The sequence below is a fragment of the Cetorhinus maximus genome, chromosome 27 (assembly GCF_964194155.1).
Source record: "Cetorhinus maximus chromosome 27, sCetMax3.hap1.1, whole genome shotgun sequence".
Lineage (NCBI taxonomy): Eukaryota > Metazoa > Chordata > Chondrichthyes > Lamniformes > Cetorhinidae > Cetorhinus > Cetorhinus maximus.
The window spans coordinates 15945911-15968117 of NC_135905.1; the positions used below are offsets into that span (position 1 = coordinate 15945911).

General features: G+C 43.2%; 1 protein-coding gene across 1 annotated transcript in view; it reads left to right on the forward strand.

Moving 5' to 3' along the window:
* Positions 1-7323: 7323 nt before the first annotated feature.
* LOC144668612 (very long chain fatty acid elongase 5-like) overlaps positions 7324-22207 on the forward strand; it is a 46952-nt gene continuing 32068 nt past the window's right edge. The window contains exons 1-3 of the mRNA XM_078530801.1: positions 7324-7353; positions 7475-7520; positions 13457-13652. The gene's annotated coding sequence lies outside the window, so the exon portion shown is untranslated. The remainder of the gene's footprint in view (positions 7354-7474; positions 7521-13456; positions 13653-22207) is intronic.

The following is a 22207-nucleotide window of genomic DNA, read 5'->3' on the forward strand; positions in this document are numbered from 1 at the left end:
GTATAGCCCCCACTGGTGCCAGTGCTGCATGAACCGGAACCCACTTCTCTCACACCAATCTTTCAACCACACATTCGTGTCTCTAATTTTATTTATCCGATGCCAATTTGCACATGACTCAGGTGTAAGAGGTTCCCATTTCCACCCCCCCCCACCTTCCAAACAATTCTTGGAATTAAGGATTTATAAAGAAGAAAAATACACAGACATAGAGATTGGCTCTATTGAAATAACACAGAAACCCGTCCCCCCCCACCCCCAAAAATAAACAACCCGCCCCAGCACAAAACGTCCTGGAGTTTGACTGACCACCAGCTCAAAAAAATAAACAGACCTTCTACAACAGGTCCCCCAAATTGACGCAAACCTTACTGCGGCTAGCTGAAATTAGCAACTTCAATTTCCAGTTGAACCCTTCTGCAAGTCGACAGCTATCCCCCTTTAGCCAAAATGAAGTCACCATGACTTGTTTTAAATCTGGCAAAATGCAGACAAATCACTATGCGCTTGTCCCCAAACCTTACAAAACCCTCAGACTAATATCTCTACGATTTGGCTGAAACACTTACAACCCCCAACATGGCTGGTCTGTCTGGTGTTGATTGTAGGTCTTGAGTCAAGATGACCAGTCCTGACCCTTCTGACTACAGCCCCACATTCCGATATGCTCTTTTTATAATGATTCAACTCAAACATATAAAACATATTTCCTGTTGTTCATTCTGTTTCAATGTCTGGTATTTAACACCTCTTAGTTTATTTCAGGCATGGTCCAGACGAATATACTCAGCTCATGCTGGTTGAAACAATACAGCAATTTCATGAAAAATAACCCAGATGAATCTGATCAGCTCACATTGTTTATCAATTCACCTACCTGTAATTGAGGCAATACAGTAACAGCACCTGGCCCCGAGGTTGATGGAGGTTTGAATGACCCATTCCTCTCCTTGGGAAGGACCAATCATAGTTATAGTGGCCAGATTCCAGTACCATTGTCTATGATGCTGGCTTTAGTTGTACTACAATTCCTGAATTGTACAATATCGATGGCATGTTTATTGCACCATTGTGTAGGGTAATCGGTCTCTTAATTGCATCAGCTAATGGCAGGTAATGGCATTTCCCTGGTACCATTGTCCCATGATAGCAATCAGTCTATGGCCGAATCCTTTGATGAGCCACTGTATTTTACTAAATGTCTGAATTAGCCCCTTGCTGCCCAGCCCTGTGCTGTTGGCTGCAGCTTGGCTTTTGTATTTTATAGTTCAAAACATGTGCATGGGTTTGGATTTTTATATTCCTTAAATTTCCCAGTTGGTGGTGATTCTGAAGCTACACAGGTGGTAATCCAGAGATTATTACCTTTGTGTTCTGTTTATAATTTAATGCTGAGCTCCTTGTACTCTCTATACAGAACCTCTTTCCTAGTTCTACCTATGTTGTTGGAGCCTATGTGGGCCACAGTGACTGGATCCTCCCGCTCCCACTGCAAGTTCCTCTCCAGCCCTGAGCAGATATTTTGAACCCTGGCCCTGGGCAGACAACACAGCCTTCTGGATTCTTGCTCTCATCTATCATGGCTCTCAAGAGAATCCACATGATAATGGAGGAAGCAACGCTGTTTATTGTCCGTCCCTCTCTTTCTCTGTTTTTATTAAGGAGCCTCCCCAGAGCCTCCCCTTCCACTCCCCCCCCCCCCCCACCAACCCCACCAGCCCCACAACCCAGGAGAGGAAGCGGTGGCTTTGGCTGAGCGTGGGTTTCAATGCTACTTAGGGCAAGGACAGAGAAGAATAGGGAAGGTCCACAATGTTCAAAAATGTCACGCTGACAGCTCCCAGCTCTGACCTCTGCTTTGGTACAGGCCAATTGCATTGAGTCAGCATTCGCAAGGGCCTGAGTGGCAAGGCCTGAGCCTCCCCTCCCCAGGAAGACTGGGGGGGAAGTTGAGGACCCAAAAGTTGGGCGGTTGTTCCTTTAAAGTTTGCTCTGGAAGTTGGTCCCTGAATTGTTACCATGTGTTCTGTTTATTACTCTTCTATCTGTCCCCTAAAAATCAGAATTGATCTATATACCTCCTGCCTCAATTGACAAGCGGGAACTGGAGGAAATGTGCTAAATGTAACTTTTTTAATGAATGGAGGTTTTTGATGTGATTGCAGAGACTGTACTTCGGTTCTGAAATTATTGGGCTTTGATCACTGTAAAAGTAGGGTCAACTTTTTCACGAGGTAGATGAGAAACGACAATTTTTTTTCAGCCAAAAACCATGGGGTTGATTTTTACATAGAATAGTCTCTCTTGCATTCCACCGTGTTATTGACATTTTTGTTGTACTTTGTATTTTTCTCCCCTTCCCCCATTTCTCTGTCTTGCTTAAAAACTATTACATCTCTAAGCACTCCCCGTTCTGGTGAAAGGTCACTGACCTGAAACATTAACCTTGTTTCTCTCTCCACAGATACTGCCAGACCTGCTGAGCATTTCCAACTTTTTCTGTTTTATTTCCGATTACCAGCACCCGTAGTAATAAGCTCTTGTCGCAAAGGTCAGGAACGTTGGGCTAACAAAAAGAAACAATCTTAAGGTTTGTGAAGCAGCTGTTATAAATTGTGAGAGAGAGGCTGCAACCTCTGACATTGCTCACAAGCCTGGCTATTTGTGATGCTGCTCATTAGTGCATTGGAAACCACTCCACATGGCCAATATTTCAGGGAGGATGTCTGAATATGAGGCTTTCCATTGCGAGTCGTTGCTCCTGTTGGCTGGCTGGCAAGATGTCAAGTGTATCTGGACAGAAAACAGAAGGAAGGAGAGTGTGTTCAGTCAGTAATAACCTAAATGGAATATCCTGACCCTCTGCCATGTCGTGGGAGTCTAACTGAAGATACTCCAAGTTCTAAGAAAGAATCCACATCCCAAACATCATGTTTGTTCCCTACGCAGTTTTTGCTGCACTTCCTTTCTGTATTTTGCTCCTAATATGGAGTGCCTGTGCTCCATTTTATCATCTCGTTGTATTAATGTTTGTTCGTTTGATTTTGCTGAATACCCTGCCTCTCTTCCATTCCTGCGTTTGACTTATTTTTTTAAGAGACTAGTTCAACTGCAGATGAGAAGAAGTGTCAACAAAGAAATTGTAGGGGAACAGGCAGAAGAGAAGGGAGAAATGGGTGAAAAATGTGAGCGAGTGTAAGTGATAGGAGTGCCAGTGGAAGACAGTGAACAAACAGCAAGTGAGCTGAGAATGTGAGAATCAAAAGGAGGGAGTAGTAGTGACATAGAACATAAATAGGAACAGGAGTAGACCATTCGGCCCCTCAAGCCTGTTCCGCCATTCAATAAGATCATGGCTGATCTACTTGTGTTTCGATTTCCACATTTGCATCTAACCCAGATAACAAGTTAATGAAAGAAATACCCATATTGCTTTAGTTTAGAGGGACTCGCTCCACATTCCAAAGGCCCGAGAGTGTAAAACAAGCCTCAGTATAACAAGTTGGGATGTAGATTAAACTATTGGCAAAATCTTAATGGAGCTGTAGTCTTTAATCTGTTGTTTGGAAAGGCTAATCCTGCCAGCTGTTGATTTAGATCTTTGTCTTCAAATTAATTGTTTCTTGACTTTGGTTGCTGAATGTAGGATGAGTGACCTGCAGGTGTGTTTCCACCCTGTTCAGGGTAATTGTGTTTCTATACAGGGTGTGGTAAAGCGATTGATTTTGTTCCCACAATCATATCTGTCACTTGACATGATGTACAGGGAGCGAATAGAACCAGATTCATTTCGGAATTGAAGTTGAGACAGGATTAACTCTTGTTTAGGGAGTGAGGTGAGTTGGGGCAGGCTAGATTTTGTGGAATAATTTCCGAGAACAGCAAATCCTCAGAAGGATTGTAAACTGCATTTGAAGATCTCTCCTCTTTCATTTTCCACATTCTTAAAACTAATTTATTCCAAGTTACCAACTTCATGCAGGAAATGTTAGAGGCAGTGTCTGCTTGTTTCACAGAAGAGCAATGCTTTAATTTGTCAAATATTGGTTCCAGCTTCCTATCTCGCCGGAAGATTGAGAGCTAAATTATTGCAGATGTAGAAGCTCGGTGTGGAGGTTCTACACTGAAGGAGAAAATTTGGTGGTGATAACCTGAAACAGGCCAATCAATATTTGCATGTAAGACTGATCTATAGTTTAATGGATTTCTGGTCTGCGACTAAATTTCTTCTCCCCTCACTTTCCAGAGTGAAGGCAAAAGAGGGAGCTCCTTTAATGACTCTTTTTTCACTCAATGAAGTGTGCAGGAGGGCATCTCAGGAGCAGAACCAGGCATACCTAAAAATGAGGTGTCAACCTGGTAATGCTATAACACAGGACTGCTTGTGTGCCAAACAGCATAAGCAGCAAGTGATAGACAGAGATAAGCAATTCCACAACCAATGGATCAGATCTAAGCTCTGCAGTCCTGCCATATCCAGTCGTGAACGGCGATAGACAATTAAACAACTCACTGGAGGAGGAAGCTCTACAAATATCCCCATCCTCAATGATGGAGGAGCCCAGCATAGCAGTGCAAAAGATAAGGCTGAAGCATTCGCAACAACCTTCAGCCAAAAGTGCCGAGTGGATGATCCATCTCGGCCTCCTCCAGAGGTCCCCAGCATTACAGATGCCAATCTTCAACCAATTCGATTCACTCCATGTGATATCAAGAAATGGCTGAAGGCACTGGATAGTGCAAAGGCTATGGGCCCTGACAACATTCTGGCAATAGTACTGAAGACTTGTGCTTCAGACTTGCCGTGCCCCTAGCCAAGCTGTTCCAGTACAGCTATAACACTGGCACCTACCTGGCTATGTGGAAAATTGCCCAGGTATGTCCTGTACACAAGAAGCAGGACAAATCCAATCCTGCCAATTACCACCCCACCAGTCTACACTTGTTCATCAGTAAAGTGATGGAAGTGATCAACAGTGCTATCAAGTGCCAGTTGCTTAGCAATAACCTGCTCACTGACGCTCAGTTTGGGTTGTGCCAGGGCCACTCAGCTCCTGACCTCATTACAGCCTTGGTTGAAACATGGCAAAAGAGCTGAATCCCAGAAGTAAGGTGGGAGTAACTGCCCTTGACATCAGCGCAGCATTTGACTGAGTATGGCATTAAGGTGCCCTAGCAAAACCGGAGTCAATGAGAATGAGGGACAAAACTCTCCGCTGGTTGGAGTCATACCTAGCACAAAGGAAGATGGTTATGGTTGTTGGAGGTCAAACATCTCAGTTCCAGTTCCAGTTGCAGGAGTTCCTCAGGGTAGTGTCCTTGAACCAACCATTTTCAGCTGCTTCATCAATGGCCTTCCTTCCATCATAAGGTCAGAAATGGGGATGTTCACTGATGATTGCACAATGTTCAGCACCATTCATGACTCCTCAGATATTGAAGCAGTTCATGTCCAAATGCAGCAAGACCTGGACAATATCCGGACTTGGTCTGACAAGAGGCAAGTAACATTTGCGCAACACAAGTGCCAGGCAATGACCATCTACAACAAGAGAGAATCTAACCATTGCCCCTTGACATTCAATGGCATTACCATCGCTGAATTCCCCACTATCAATATCCTGGGGGTTATTACCATTGACCAGAAACAGAACTGGACTAGCCGTATAAATATTGTGGCTACAAGAGCAGGTCAGAAGTTGCGAATCCTGTGGCAAGTAACTCATCTCCTGACTCCCAAACATCTATAAGGCACAAGTCAGGAATGTGATGGAATACTCTCCACTTACCTGGATTAGTGCAGTTCCAACAGCATTCGAAGCTTGACACCATCTAGGGCAAAGCATCTAGGACACCATATAGGCCTGCTTGATTAGCACTACATCCACAAACATTCACTCCTTCACCACCGACACACAGTGGCAGCAGTGTATACCATCTACAAGATGCACTGCAGCAACTCACCAAGGCTCCTTACGCAGCATCTTCCAAACCCACGACCTCTACCATCTAGAAAGACAAGGGCAGCCGACACGTGGGAATGCCACCAGCTGGAAGTTCCACTTGAAGCCACTCACCACTCTGACTTAGAAATATATTGCCATTCCTTTACTGTCGCTGGGTCAAAATCCTGGAACTCCCTTCCTAACAGCACTGTGGATGTACCTACACCACTTGGACTGCAGAGGTTCAAGAAGGCAGCACACCACCACCTTCCCAAGGGCAATTAGGGATGGGGAATAAATGCTAGACTAGACAGTGACACCCACATCCCATGAATGAATAAAAAAAAGTTGATTCAATAAGTGCATCAGTGAGCCTTACAGACCAGAGAGATTCCCAATTTGATTCCTGTTGTATGTTGTATATTCAGTCGGTCTCATGAAGAGGTTCTGAGCCTTGTATGGTTGAACATTAAGTGTTTATTGCCAGCACATAACTATGTACATAGCCCAAGCCATGAGCTAACTCCATGCTTGCTTCTACACAGGTCTCTATCCAGTCTGCAACTGACTCTAGTCTCAGGTCATGTGTCTCTTTACATCACCATGTGGGTGCTATTGTCCCCTTGCTGCACCAGATACGCTTAGGAATAGCGAAGGAATAGCCTCCCGATATTCACTGTTCATTTTGACATGTGGAAAAACAGTTACTTCACCTCGGGCATGTAGCTGGCATAAAAAAATCTTGTGCTCAGAATTCCTTAACGTTAAGACCTCCTGGTAGAAAGCCTTAGTGGCCATCATGGAGATTTAGACTGCTTGAGGAAAGGGCAGTTTGAGGCAGAATTGACCTCTGCAATGCAGCTTGGTGTACATGTTGCAATCTTCTAAGATTGCATATTAGCAATCATTGTAGAATGACATGCAGACATGCAAAGTCATTGCTGTTCCATGATACCAGTCAACCTGAGGTCATCAGGTGCTTAAACAAAATACTGACTTTTACCCATCTCAGTCAGCAGAGTCAACCTTAAGACATTAGCTGCAGTATAACTACGGCCTTAGTCTGCAAATCGTTAATTTTGAAAGATGCAAGTTAAAAACTAAAGATATTTTTCTGTAAACAGTAAACGAGAAAGTTTAATACAATGAATGACGTGTGTTTAATTATAGTTTGGCTTTATGTGGGGTTTTACCGGAAGCTCCCTCTCCCCCGCCAGCTTTCAGTGGCAGGTTTTGCAAGCTCCTTGACATATATCCTGGCGTCCCTTCCCTCATTCAGTTTCATTTAATATTCCATCCTGATAGGTCTAACCCCCCGAAAAATGGTCAACGTCATGATTGGCAAGAAGTTCATTCCGGAAAAAAAAACATTTGGTGCAGTTTAGAAACTGCGAGACGTCAATTGAAGGTACATGATCGGCATTTCGTTCTAAATGAAGCGTTTTGCTCCTTATTTTGTAACTTTTGTCGAACAATGTGTTTATTTTATTAAAGCTGAGTACAGGGATTTTTTCACTTTGTTTTTTCAGGGCGCTGCGTGTGTAAAGAACACGAGGATCAACCAGCACCGCCGAGGTATTTTCTTTTTTTAAAAAAAATGCAAGATATTAGCTAAACAAGCAGGAAAGAATTGCTTAATTGAGGCTAAAGTTTGCACTGGGAGGCGGACAAAAGAGATGTATTTGTAAACCAGCTTGAAAGTTCAGCGTCATTAAATTATTCAAGCGTTAAACCTGTCTTCTCAAAAAAAAATGTCATGATCCGCAAACTAGATATACAGAACGTGCCTGGTAATTGACCATTTTAAAATGTAACTGAGGGGGACGATTGCTCAGCGAAGGACAGAGTGAACTCTCCAGTGGGTTTGGATTGATATAGTGCAGCAGCTCTCTACTGTTGTTGCACGACTCCTTAATCGCTACAGTTTATAATTTCCAGGGCACTTGGCGTAATTGTTTTAATGTTATTTTCTTTTTAATACAGCAGCTTGAACAGTTGGAGACTTCTGCAGATAGCACAAACGCACTTTAGATCAGTTGGACACTTTTTCAGTGAGCCACCACCTTTCTGCCGGTTCAGAGTTGTTTGATCGTCAGTTATTTCGTGCAGAATTTCACTGTTATTGATGTGGTGTCTGACCTGGTCATGAGAGCGCTAGTTTGGGTGTTCCTGTAACTGGGGAGCATGGTAAAAGCAGTAGAAGTAGTTATTTTGAAAATTCATCCAAATGGTTTAGCTGGACCTGTGAATGAATGTTTACAAGAGTTAATCCATCTTTCCTTTAAGTAGATTTGCAGTTACATAATAAAGCTGGAATTAGCTTAGTCATGTTCTTGCTTAAGAACACCTCACTCTCAGTGATGGTTTACAGCAGCCTTTTCAGGTGAGGGGCCGCATTTCAATTTTATTTCTCTCACAGACAGGGCCGGGTAAGCACATTTTGGAAAGACGAAGGATTAGAAATTCAGGAATAGGAGCACCAATTGACCGTTCAGCCCTTCGAGCCTGTTCTATCATTCTGTTGGATCCTAGCTGGTTTGTACCACAAATTCATCTTCCATGATGCCTTTCCCTAATAATAAAAAAAAATGGCAACCTCCATCTTGAAGGCTGCAATTATTCCCAGGCATCCACAGACTATTGAGGGAGAGAATTCGAGATTTCCACCACCCTTTGTGAGAAAAAGTGCTTCCTGATTTCACTCCTGAGCAGCCGCACTCAGGTTTTAAAACCCTGGATTCCCCTGTCCCAGAATAGCTTCCCTATCCCATCAATATCTTTCATTTTAAAATTTATATATTTGTGTCATGCAGTATCCAATCAATTGCTGGCATCCCCATTCAACTTACTCAGACTTTGTCCTGCCTGGGGCCAGAGGAACTATGGGCAGCAAGACTGCGGTCCCATGCTGGACGATGGGCAGCAAGAATCCAGTCCCATGTGGGACGATGGGCAGCAAGACTCTACCATTGGCCTTGGTCCATCGCAATCTTTTCCACTCCAGCCCAGATGCTGTCCAGCTCTTGGAGGTCCTCCTTCACACTACTTTGCTGGTCTTTGACAAGTCCTGTCGTCGTCTTCCACCTGGTGGCGATCATTGTATTACCAATCTGGCGGGGTTTAAGTCTGGGAGTAAAGGACCAGTCCTGCCAGCCTCAGTCGTCTCTCTGTCACGATGCCCTGCAGGCGCCTCTGACTGATCCTCTGTAGTACTTCCTCGTTGGTGATGCTGTGTCTCCATGTGACACCCAGGATCTTATGTAGGCAGTGCTGGTGAAAGACACCCAACTTTTGTGACACCTTTGCTGTTCTTTTCCATGTCTCACTGGCATGGATTGCTGTTGGTACTACTATGGACATGTAGAGTCGCAGCTTGTTGATGGTTCTTGATGGCTGCCCACACCATTTGGAGCCACTGGAAGAACAATGCTGCTTTGCTTATTCTTGTGTGCTTATCAATCTCTACGTCAACCTCGCTGGAGATGTTGCTTCCTCAGTAGGGGAAGCAGTTGACGTCTTCTATTTTCTGTTTCCTTCTGGTAATGGGCCTTCTTGCTGCCCAGTTGTCATTGCCTTGGTCTTCTCGCAGCGGATGCGCACATCAACCTTGGTACGACTATTCTCAAGACTGGTGGTCATGTCTTGGAGCGTACATGATTCTTCAACTGACAGGGTGATGTCGTTTGCGACAACCAGGTCTGACAATTCATCCCAATCAGCAGTACTCTCTAAATCAGAATAAACCGTTTCCACTAAAGATTTTTGAAACTGCAATTCATCAGAGCAGCTACATGTTATACATGGGAAATAGAACCTACTGCAGTTAAAGGAGATTGTTTATCTGGCAAAGTCACAAGTAAGGTATACAGCTCTCCTTTGTTTCTTACATAGCTTGATGTGTTTGCTTTTTTTCCCTCCTGTGATCTCTAACTGCATACCTGGCATTTATTTACCTTCCACTGATCTGACACCCCTTTATTCCTCGTGTTGCACAGCCACTCTTTCAGATTTTTTTCTGTCCCCCCCGCCAACCAACCAACCAAACTTTGGATCCACTGATAGTGATGCTCTGTAGCCACTTCCTGGGAGTGCTTGAGAGAATTCTCGGACGACGTTCCAATTTCCTTGGCTTTCTCTCTCGAAAACACTTGGGACGACAGTGATTGGCATAGCTCCGTGACCCATTCCAAACAGTGAAAATGTTTTGTTTTCAGCTCACAGACAGGGAGAAATGTGGTGAGGATGCCATCCATTACTTTTCTTTCTGGTGTCACATCGCCAGACTCCTCATCATCATTGGCGTTTTGTCAGTGGGTATAGTGTTAACCCGTAAATGTCTCAAGTGACCTGCTTGGTGACCTTGCTCCTTAGAGATATTGAACCTCGCTGAATATTGACAGTAGACAGCCTCTCCCGCCCAGCCCTCTCAGCTGCTTCCTTGTTGCCTCTCACCGCTGTAGCCGCTCTCTTGTCGCTGCCTCTCCTGCCCCCCCCTCCCCCAACAGCCAATTCTTTGTTGTCTTCCCACCCCACTGTAGCTGCTGCCTCTCACACTACTGCTGCTACAGACCACAGGCCTCAGGCTGAGCGCGGCTATGCATTTTCCCACTACTTGCTGCTCCTCCAATTACAGACTGTTTCTCTCACTGGTGAGCCTATCAGCAGTAAACGTGTGATTGGAGGAGCAGCTCCTCCAATCTGTCACTTCCGCTTACTTGTTACTTTTCTGTATTTCGAATACTGACAGGTGGGCTGGATAGAAACCATTGGCAGGCTGGACTCTGGCCCATGGGCTGTATGTTGGACACCCCGATTTATAATTTTCTGGTTAAAATTATAAATTTTATAATTTATATTATTGCTGTGGGTACTGCGCTTGTGTCCTAAAAATGGAACACAACTCCCTCTGTACCCTGACCTTGAATTGTGTAATACACCAACTTGGATAATTATGCTGCCAGAATCTATGAATGTAGGTGGAAAATGCTTTGATTAAAAAAGTATAACTGCGCCAGAGTATAAGTACTTCTGTTAAAATGAAAAATCACTTTGTCAAGAAGCACATTGTTGCATAACAAAGTATTTAGTTTCATTCTAACCTGCAGACATTTAAGGGTAAGGTTATATATGTGTCCTTGAAGTTTTTACTCAAAGATAATAGCTCTCTTGTGATGTTCCAAGCAGGTAGTCCAGGTTCTTGACTGCAACCTTGAGGTTTACTATTGAATCTGTGGCCTAAATGTGACCTTATTTCCCTGTGCTGCAGTAATCAAATTTACTGAATCAGCATATCACATGACTGGTAGAAGTTAAAATAATTACTTACCTTATTAAAACCAAAAGATACAGGGGCTTAGTTGTAATAATTATGCCACTCTTTCAAAACTTAAATTATGAAATTTCATTCTTCTTTCATAATACCCTTATTGATACATTATAAAAATACTTTTTTGTTTACGTTCCACAATGCATTTGCATAGGACATACAATCAGAGTCAGCACGATTTTGTGAAAGGGAAATCGTGTTTGACATAAGAACATAAGAAATAGGAGCAGGAGAAGGCTATCTGCACCACCCCCAACCCCCGCACCCACCCCTTCCCAAACAGCCTGCTCTGCCATTCAGTGAGATCATGGCTGGTCTCACTGTGGCCTTGACTCCACTTCCCTGGCTACGCCTCCCCACAACCGCCCCCTGCCCCCTCATATCCCTTGACTCCTTTGTCAATCACAAATCTGTCTAACTCCACCTTGAATATATTTAATCTCCTTCAACAGCACCTTCCAAGCCTGTGACCTCTACCACCTCAGAGGGGCAAGATGCATGGGAACACCAAGTTCCCCTCCAAGCCACACATCATCATGACTTGGAACTATATTGCCATTCCTTCACTGTGACTGGGTTAAAATCTTGGAACTCCCTAACAGCACTGTGGGTGTACCTACACCACAAGGACTGCAGCGGTTCAAGAAGGCGGCTCTTCATCATCACCTCAAGGGCAATTAGGAATGGGCAATAAATGCTGGCCTACCCTGTGACGCCCACAACCATGAAAGAATTAAAAAAACCCAGTCTTCACTTCTCGCTAGGGAACATAAGAACATCAGAAATAGTAACAGGAGTAGGCCATTCAGCCCTTCAAGCACACTGCCATTCAATGAAATCATGGCTGATCTTCTACTTCAACACTAGTTTCCTGCACTATCCCTGTATCTCTCGATGTTTTTAATATGTAGAAATCTTTTGATCTCTGTCTGGAACATACTCAACAACTGACCCTCCACAGCCCAATGGGGAAGAGAATTCCAAAGACCAACAACCCTCTGAGAGAAGAGATTGCTCTTCACCTCTGCCTTAAAAGGGAGCCCCCTTATTTTGAAACTGTGCCTCCTAGTTCTAAATTCCCTCACAAGGGAAAACATCCTCTCAACATTTACCCTGTCCAACACCCTCTGAATCTTATGTTTTAATAAGATCAGTTTCATCCTTCCGAACTCCAATGGGTATAGGCCTAACCTGCTCAGCCTTTCCTCATAAGAAAACTCATCATAAGACAAACCCCTAATTCAAGGAATCAGCTTAGTGAACCTTCTCTTCCAATACAAGTATGTCCCTTCTTAAGTAAGGTGACCAAAATTGTACGCAGTACTCCAGGTGTTGTCTCACTAATGCACTGTATAGTTGTAGCAAGACTTTCATATTTTTATATTCCATCCCCTTTGCAATAAAGGTCAACATTCTGTTTGCCTTCCTAATTACTTGCTGTACCTGCATGTTAACTTTTTGTGATTCATGTACAAGGACATCCAGATCCCTCTGTACTGTAGTATTTTGCATTCTCTCTCCATTTAAAAAATATTCTGCATTTCTATTCTTCCTGCTGAAGTGGACAACCTCACATTTTCCCACATTATACTCCATCTGCCAGATTTTTGCCCACTCACTTAAACCTATCCGTATCCCTTTGCAGACTTTTTGTTTCCTCCACACAACTTGCTTTCCTGATCAGCAAATTGGGCTACATAACACTTGGTCCTTTCATCCAAGTCATTAATATAAATTGTAAATAGTTGAGCCCCGAGCACTGATCCCTGTGGCATTTCACTAGTTACAGTCAGCTATCCTGAAATGACACATTTATAGTGACTCTCTGTTTCTTGTTAGTTGGCCATGCCTCTATCCATGCTAATATATCATCCCTAACACTATAAGCTCTTATCTTCTATAGTAACCTTTTATATGGCAACTTATACAAAGTCTTTTGGAAATCCAATACACTACATCTATTGGTTCACCTTTATCAAACTTGCTTATTACATCCTTGGGTAACTCTAATAAATTTGTAAAACACAATTCCCCTTTCACAAAACCATGTTGACTCTGCCTGATCGTATTATGATTTTCTAAATGTCCTGCTACTATCTACTTACTAATAGATTCCAGCATTTTCTCAATGATAGACATTAAGCTTATAGTTTCCTGCTTTCTGTCTCCCTCTTTTCTTGAACAGTGATGTTACATTTTTGGTTTTCCAATCAACTGGGACTTTCCAGCAGTGAGGGACTTTCCAGAAGCAAGGGAATTTTGGAGGACTACAACCAACACATTCACTATCTCTGCAGCCACTTACTTTAAGACCCTAGGGTGCAGGCTATCGGTCAGGGGACTTGGCAGCCTTAAGTCCCGTTACTTTTTCTGTAGTGAAGGTGATTGTTTTAAGTTCCTCCCTCTCTTTTGCCTCCTAATTTTCGACTATTTTTGGGACGCTTTTTTCTGCCCTCCACTGTTAAGACAGATGCAAAACACTTGTTCAAAGCCTCTGCCATTTCCTCCTTTCCCATTATTAATTCCCCACTCTCACTCTCTAAGGGACCAGTGCTCACTTTAGCTAGTCTTTTCCTTTATAGATACTTGTAGAAGCTTTTACTGTCAGTTTTAATATTTCTTGCTGGTTTTCCCTTATACTCTAATTTCTTCCTCTTTATTAATTTTTTAGTCATTCCACATCTTCTGGCCTTTCATTAATCTCCACAGCATTGTATGCCTTTTCATTCAGTTTGATGCTACCCTTAACTTCCTTAGTGAGCCATGGATGGTGCATCCTTCTGGTGGAGTATTTCTTCTCATGGAATATATCGTTGTTGAGAGTTATGAGATATCTCCTTAAATGTCTGCCACTGCTTCTCCACCAGCTTACCTTTTAACTATTTGCCCAGCCCACTTCAGCCAACTTTGTCTTCATACCCTTGTAATTGCCTTTATTTAAGTTTAAGACAATAATTATGGACTCACATTTCATACTCTGATTGTGAATTCTATCATGTTATGATCACTCTTGCCTAGACGGTGCTTTACTGTGAGATCTTTAATTAATCCTACCTCATTACACATTACCAGGTCCAAAATAGCCTGGTCCCTGGTAGGTTCCAGAATGTATTGTTCTAAGAAACTATCCGAATATACTCTGTGAAATCATCCTCCAGGCTAGCTTTGCCAATTAGATTTGTCCAATCGTTGTGAAGATTAAAGACACCCACGATTATCGCAGCACCTTTCTTGCAAGCCCCCATAATTTATTGATGTATACTTGGTCCTATTGTATAGATAATGTTAGGGCGTTTATAAACTAGTCCAACCAGTGACTTAATTCCTTTGCTATTTCTAACCCACCAAAACTGATTGTACATCTGGATCTCCTGAACCAAGATCATTTTTATTTTATTCTATTCATTCTTGGAATGTGGGCATTGCTGGCTGGATCAGCATTTATTGCCCATCCCTAATTGGCCTTGAAAAGGTGGTGTGAGCTGCCTTCTTGAACCTCTGCAGCCCATGTGGTGTAGGTACACCCACAGTGCTGTTAGGGAGGGAGTTCCAGGATTTCAATCCAGCGATAGTGAAGGAATGGCGATATATTTCCAAGTCAGGATGGTGAGTGGCTTGGATTGGAACTTCCAGGTGGTGGTGTTCCCATGTGCCTGCTGCCCTTGTCCTTCTGAATGGTATTGGTTGTGGGTTTGGAAGGTGCTGTCTAAGGAGCCTTGGTGAGTTCTTACAATGCATCTTGTAGATGGTATATACTGCTGCCACAGTGCATCGGTAATGGAGGGAATGAATGTGGATGGGGTGCCAATTAAGTGGGTTGCTTTGCCCTGGATGGTGTCAAGCTTCTTGACTGTTGTTGGAGCTGCACTCATCCAGGCAAGTGGAGAGTATTCCATCACACTCCTAACTTGTGCCTTGTAGTTGGTGGACAGGCTTTGGGGAGTCAGGAGGTGAGTTACTTACTCCTAGCCTCTGACCCGCCCTTGTAGCCACAGTGTTTATATGGCTACTCCAGTTCAATTTCTGGTCAATGGTTACCCCTAGGATTTTGGTGGTGCTATGATATGGCAATTGGTATTTGCCAGGCTGACCAAATCCCAAAGGGAGACTTGGATGTGCTATCACAGCGATTTTGTAATTTGTATTTATTACAAGAAGGTTTGTGCACTGAAGTCAGAAGCAATGAGTTCACTACTACCTTTTGAGACTTTAAAGATTAAATTTAAACTTTTATTAACAAAATAAAAGAAAACTTAAACACAGAAGACTACAGTTACACAGTTGCATTTAGTTTGAAAACAGTTCTCACAGGTTTTTTACTTAACTAGACTCTCAACTACACACCCCTTTCGGGCAACAGTCCAAATAGATTCTTAATCTATAAAACATCCAGCAATATTATCACAAGCACCCAATGTTGCTATAAAAGAGGTATTTCTTGGCTTTTCTCTCCCTCTCACTCGACAATGGACTCCAAAGGCCTTTAACACAACCTTGGTTACTAGAACAGCAAACTTCCCCAGGGTGGCTAGAGGTTTTTTCCACAAGTCTGTTTCACACAGTCCACCTTTCAAGATCTCACATGGCCACACCCATATAGCTTTTCATCTTACTTTAAATATATTTCCTTCCTTTTTGATCTGTAAATTCCATTATTTCAACCTTCCTTTGGAAGTTACTTTTCCCAGAGCATAAAAATCTTTCATGTTGTCATTATGGCCAGCACTTTCAGGAAAAATAAACTTAATAATTTTGCCTTATTTATCTTGCCAGTTGTAAACATGTCATCATGTCACTTTGAAAATTTCACAACCTCCCACCTTATCTAAAAATGCAACTTCCATTCACACTATACCTGCTGAGACTTCATCCTAGCTTATCCATCTCCATTTCAGATGCCTGTTTTACACTTAACCTCTTTTGATGATTCCAAACTTGCAGCCTGACTCTGCAGTTTAATTGAACTAGACCCACACAAACATACATACACACAGGGGGAGGCGGTGGTGGTATAGTGGTATTGTCACCGGACTGGTAATGCAGAGACCCAGGATAATCCTCTGGGGACCTGGGGTTGAATCCACCACGGCAGATGGTGAAATTTGAATTCACTAAAAATCTGGAATTAAAAGTTTGATGATGACCATAAAGCCATTGTCGATTGTCATAAAACCCCATCTGGTTCATTAAGATATGACTCCTGACCAAGTAAATCCCATTGTTTCAACCTTTCTTTGGAAGTTACTTTTCCCGACTATAAAATCTTTCATGTTGTCCCTATGGCAAGCACTTTCGGGAAAAAAATAAAGGAAGTAAGTGACTCCAGACTCCAATATGACTCTTAAATGCCCTCTGAGCTAGGGCAATTAGAGATAGGCAATAAATGCTGGCCAGCGTTGCCCACATCCCATGAGCAATTAAAAAAAAAAGTCTGCATAAGCTTCAATATCCCACAGTAATATTAGGAAAAGAAAAGATATTTCCTTTACATTAGTGAAATATCAGTGATGGTAATACCATTGAATGTCAAGGGGAGATGATTAGATTCTCTCTTGTTGGAGATGGTCATTGCCTGGCAATGCTGTGGCATGAATGTTACTTGCCACCCGTCAGCTCAAGCCCAGATGTTGCTGCATTTGGACATGGACAGCTTCAGTATCTGAGGAGTCACGGATGGCGCATGTGCAATCATCAGTGAATGACCACCTCCCACTTCTGACCTTATGAAGGAAGGAAGGCCATTGACCAAGTAGCTGAAGATAGTTGGGCCTCAGACCCTACCCTGAGGAACTCCTGCAGTGATGTTCTGGAGCTGAGATGATTGACCTCCAACAACCACAATCATCTTCCTTTGCACTAGGTATGACTACAACCAGCGGAGAGTTTTCCCCCTGATTCCCATTGACTCCAGTTTTGCTAGGGCTCCTTGATGCCACACTCAGCCAAATGCTGCCTTGATGTCAAGGGCAGTCACTTTCACTTCCCCTTTTGAGTTCAGCTTTTTTGCCCATGTTTGAACCAAGGCTGTAATGAGGTCAGAAGCTGAGTGACCCTGGTGGAACCCAAACTGAACATCAGTGAGCAGGTTATTGCTAAGCAAGTGCCGCTCGATGGCACTGTTGATGACCCTTTCCATCACTTTACTGATGACCCAGAGTAGACTGATGGGGCAGCAATTGGCCGGATTGGATTTGTCCTGCTTTTTGTGTACAGGACATACCTGGGCAATTTTCCACATTGCCGGGTAGATACCAGTGTTGTAGCTGTACTGGAACAGCTTGGCAAGCGGTGTGACAAGTTCTGGAGCACAAGTCTTCAGTACTATTGCTGGAATATTGTTAAGGCCCACAGCCTTTGAAGTATGCAGTGCCTTCAGCCATTTCTTGATATCACATAGAGTGTATCAAATTAGGTGAAGACTGACATTTGTAATGTTGGGGACCTCTGGGGGAGGCCGAGATGGATCATCCACTCAGCATTTCTGCCTGAAGGTTGTTGCAAATGCTTCAGCCTTATCTTTTGCACTGATATGCTGGGCTGTCCCCTCACTGAGGATGGGGATATTTGTGGAGCCCCTTCCTCCAGTGAGTTGTTTAATTATCCACCACCTTTCACGACTGGATGTGGTAGGGCTGCAGAGCTTAGATCTGATCCATTGGTTGTGGGACCACTTAGCTCTGTCTATTGCTTGCTGCTTATGCTGTTTGGCACGCAAGTAGCCCTGTGTCGTAGCCTCATTAGGTTGACGCCTAATTTTTTGGTATGCCTGGTGCTGCTCCTGGCATGCCCTCCTGCACTCTTCATTGAACCAAGGTTGATCCCCTGGCTTGGTGGTAATGGTAGAGTGAGGAGTATGCCGGGCCATTAGGTCACAGATTGTGATTGAATACAATTCTGCTGCTGCTGATACCCACAGCGCCTCATGGTTGCCCATTCTTGAGTTGCTGGATCTGTTCGAAATTTATTCCATTTAGCACGGTGGTAGTGCCACACAACACGACGGAGGGTATTTTCAGTGTGAAGATGAGACTTCGTCTCCACAAGCACTGTGAGGTGGTCACTCCAACCGATACTGTCATGGAGAGATGCATCTGCGGCAGTCAGGTTGGTGAGGATGAGGTCAAATGTGTTTTCCCCTCTTGTTGGTTCTCTCACCACCTGCTACAGACCCAGTCCAGCAGCTATGTCCTTTAGGACTTGGCCAGTTTGGCCTGTAGTGGTGCTGCCGAGCCATCTTGGTGATGGACATTGAGGTCCCCCACCCAGAGTACATTCTGCGCCCTTTCCACTCTCGGTGCTTCCTCCAAGTGGTGTTCAACATGGAGGAGCACTGATTCGTCAGCTGAGGGACAGTGGGGAGGGGGGGTGGTTGCGGTCCATGATAATCAGGTGGTTTCCTTGCCATGAGACTTCATGTTGTTCAGAGTCGATTTTGAGGACTCCCAGGGCAACTCCCTGCTAACTGTATACCACTGTGCTGCTGTTTCTGTCATGCTGGTAGGACAGGACATACCCAGGAATGGTGATGGTCTAGGACATTATCTGTAAGGTATGATTCGATGAGTATGACTATGCGAGGCTGTTGCTTGAGCAGTCTGTGAGTCATCTCTCACAGTTTTGGCACAAGCTCCCAGATGTCAGTAAGGAGGACTTTACAGGGTTTGCTGAGTTGTCATTTCTGGTGCCTAGGTTGATTCTGTCCAGTTTTATTCCTTTTAATTTACTTTTTAGTGGTTTGATACAACTGAGTGGCTTTCTAGGCCATTTAAGAGTCAATCACATTGCTGTGGGTCTGGAGTTACATGTAGGCCAGACCAGGTAAGGACGGCAGGTTTCCTTCCATAAAGGACATTAGTGAACCAGATGGTTATTATGACAATGGTTTATAGAGAGAAGAGAATTTAAAACTCACCAACCACTTACCCATCTGCTCACTTATTTAATGCTTCTGGGCTTCAGCTCTCACGTTCTGCCGCTGGTTCCTGGCTCCCTCTCTCAGGCCACACCTTTATTGTAAAAGGCCAGGACAGCACCTCCTCCTTCCCTTCAAATTCCCTCACTTCAAATTCCCTCGCTTACTCAAATTCCCAACCCCTCACTCCGTTATGAGCTGCTACCTTCGTGTTTGCTTACTTTATACGCCTGTATTTATACTAGCTGAAATTCTACAGAGTTGAGTCAGGCACTGCTGGCTAGAGAAACTAGTTATAATTAGCTACCTAATTAACTAACTAGCTGTTTTTCCAGCAGGGAGCTTTTTGATCCCTGACTAAGGCTGAAAGAAACTTAACTTTAACAATGAATTGTAGTTAAATGCTAAATCCAAACTTGATTAGATTTTAGAAAGAGATTAACCCTTAAAACTCCTTCATTTATTCCCAAGTTCACACTCAGTCTTGAGCTGCACTCAGTCATGAGCCACTACCTTTGTGCTTGTTTACTGACCAATTTATTAGAACTGGTATAGGGGAAGCAGTAGAGGTGTTTGGATTTCCAAAAAGGTGGCACATAAAAAGTTACTACACAAGATAAGAGCTCATTGTGTTGGAGGTAATTTATTAGCAGGGATAGAGGTTTGGCAAGCTAACAAGAAACGGAGCCGGGTCATTTTCAGGTTGGCAAACCGTGACTAGTGGAGTCCACAGGGATCGGTGCTGGGGCCTCAACTACTTACAATCTAGATTAGTGGTTTGGATGAAGGGAAAGGTATTGTAGCTAAATCTGATGACAATACAAAGATAGGTAGAAAATAAGTTGTGAGGAGGACATTAAGTGTCTGCAAAGAGACATAGATAGGTTAAATGTTGTGGAACAACCAGGGAGTAGGCTATTCTGGATTTGGTTTTGTGTAATGAGATGTGATTAATTAATGATCTCATAGTAAAGGATCCTCGAAGGAAGAGTGATCATAGCATGCTAGAATTTCAAGTTCAGTTTGAGAGCGAGAAACTTGAGTCCCACACCAATGTTTTGGAGTTAAACAAAGATAACTACATAGGCATGAGGGCAGATTTGGCCCTAGTGGACTGGGCAGGAAAACTACAAGGTAGGACAGTTGATGAACAATGGCAGATATTTAAGGAGATATTCAATTCCTCCCAAGTAAAATATATTCCAAAAAGGAAGAAAGATGGTAAGGGGGAAAAAGCATCCATGGCTAAGCAAGCAAGTTAAGGATGACATAAAGGCAAAAACAAAGGCATGCCAAATTGCAAAGGTCAGTGGCAGGCTGGAAGATTGGGAAACTTTTAAAGATCAACAAAGGGTTACTAAAAAAATAATAAAAAGAGCAAAGGTAAATTATGAAAGAAAGCTAGCGCAAAATGTAAAAACTGATAGCAAAAGCTTCTACAAGTATACAGAAAGCAGAGAGTCGGGATAAATGGGTCTTTTTCTGGATGGCAAGCTGTAGCTAGTGGAGTGCCACAGGGTTCGGTCCTTGGGGCCCCAACTATTTACAATCTATATTAACGACTTGGATTCAGGGATAGAAGGTACTATAGCTAAATTTGCAGATGACACAAAATAGGTGGGAAAATAAGTTGCAGTGAAGAAATAAGAAATTTACAAATGGATATGGACAGGTTAGGTGAATGGGCCAAAATTTGGCAGAAAGAGTTTAACGTGGATAAGTGTGAGGTTATCCATTTTGGTCAGAAGAATAAAAAGCTAGTATGTAGGTACAGCAGGTAATAACGAAGGCAAATGGAATTTTGGCATTTATTGCTAAGGGAATAGAGTATAAAAATAGAGAAGTGTTGTTGCAACTGTACAAGGCATTGGTGAGACCGCACCTGGAGTACTGTGCACAGTTTTAGTCCCTTGAGGAAGGATGTAGTTGCACTGGAGGCAGTTCAGAGGAGGTTCACTAGATTGATTCCAGAGATGCGGGGCTTGTCTTATGAGGAGAGATTGAGCAGTTTATGCCTATACTCGCTAGAGTTTAGAAGGATGAGAGGAGATCTAATTGAGGTATATAAGATGCTAAAGGGGATAGACAAAGTATACGTGGAGCAGATGTTTCCCCTTGTGGGGCATTCTAGAACGAGAGGCCATAGTTTTAGGCTAAGGGGTGGTAGATTTAAATCAGAGATGAGGAGGAATTATTTTTCTCAAAGGGTCGTGAATCTGTGGAATTCACTACCTCAGAGTGCAGTGGATGCTGGGACGCTGAATAAATTTAAGGAGGAGATAGGCAGATTTTTAATTATTAACGGGTTGAAAGGTTATGGGGAGAGGGCTAGAAATTGGAGTTGAGGCCGAAATGAGATTAGCCACGATCGTATTGAATGGCGGGGCAGGCTCGAGGGGCTGAATTGCCTACTCCTGCTCCTAGTTCTTATGTTCTTACATTCTTATGTAAGTGAAAGGTCAAACAATTGGCAGATGGGAAAATGTGAGGTTGTCCACTTTAGGAAGAATAGAAATGCAGAATATTTTTAAAATGGAGAGAGAATGCTGCAGTACAGAGGGACTGAGTGACCCTGAACATGAATCATAAACGGTTAGCATGCAGAAACAGCAGGTAATCAGGAAGGCAAATGGAAATTTGGCCTTCATTGCAAGGGGGATGGAGCATAAATGTAGGGAAGTCTTGCTACTGCTGAACAGGATTTTGGTGCAACCACTTGATATAACTGGATAATCGTTCAGTTATATTTCTAAACCTAATTTGTTAAATAAAACACACTAAAGATGTCAGGGCATATTTGCCTACAATTGTGGTTTCCGTGTTTAACGAAGAATATACTTGAATTAGAAGCAATTCAGAGAAGGTTTGTTTGTTTTGTATCTTTTTTGCGCACTTTTCTTTCCTCTTTGGGAATTTAAAAAAAATTCTTTCATGCTAAATGAGTATCACTGACAAGACCAGCATGTGTTGCTCATCTCTAATTGCCCTTGAGAAGGTGGTGGTGAGCTGCCTTCTTGAGCTGTT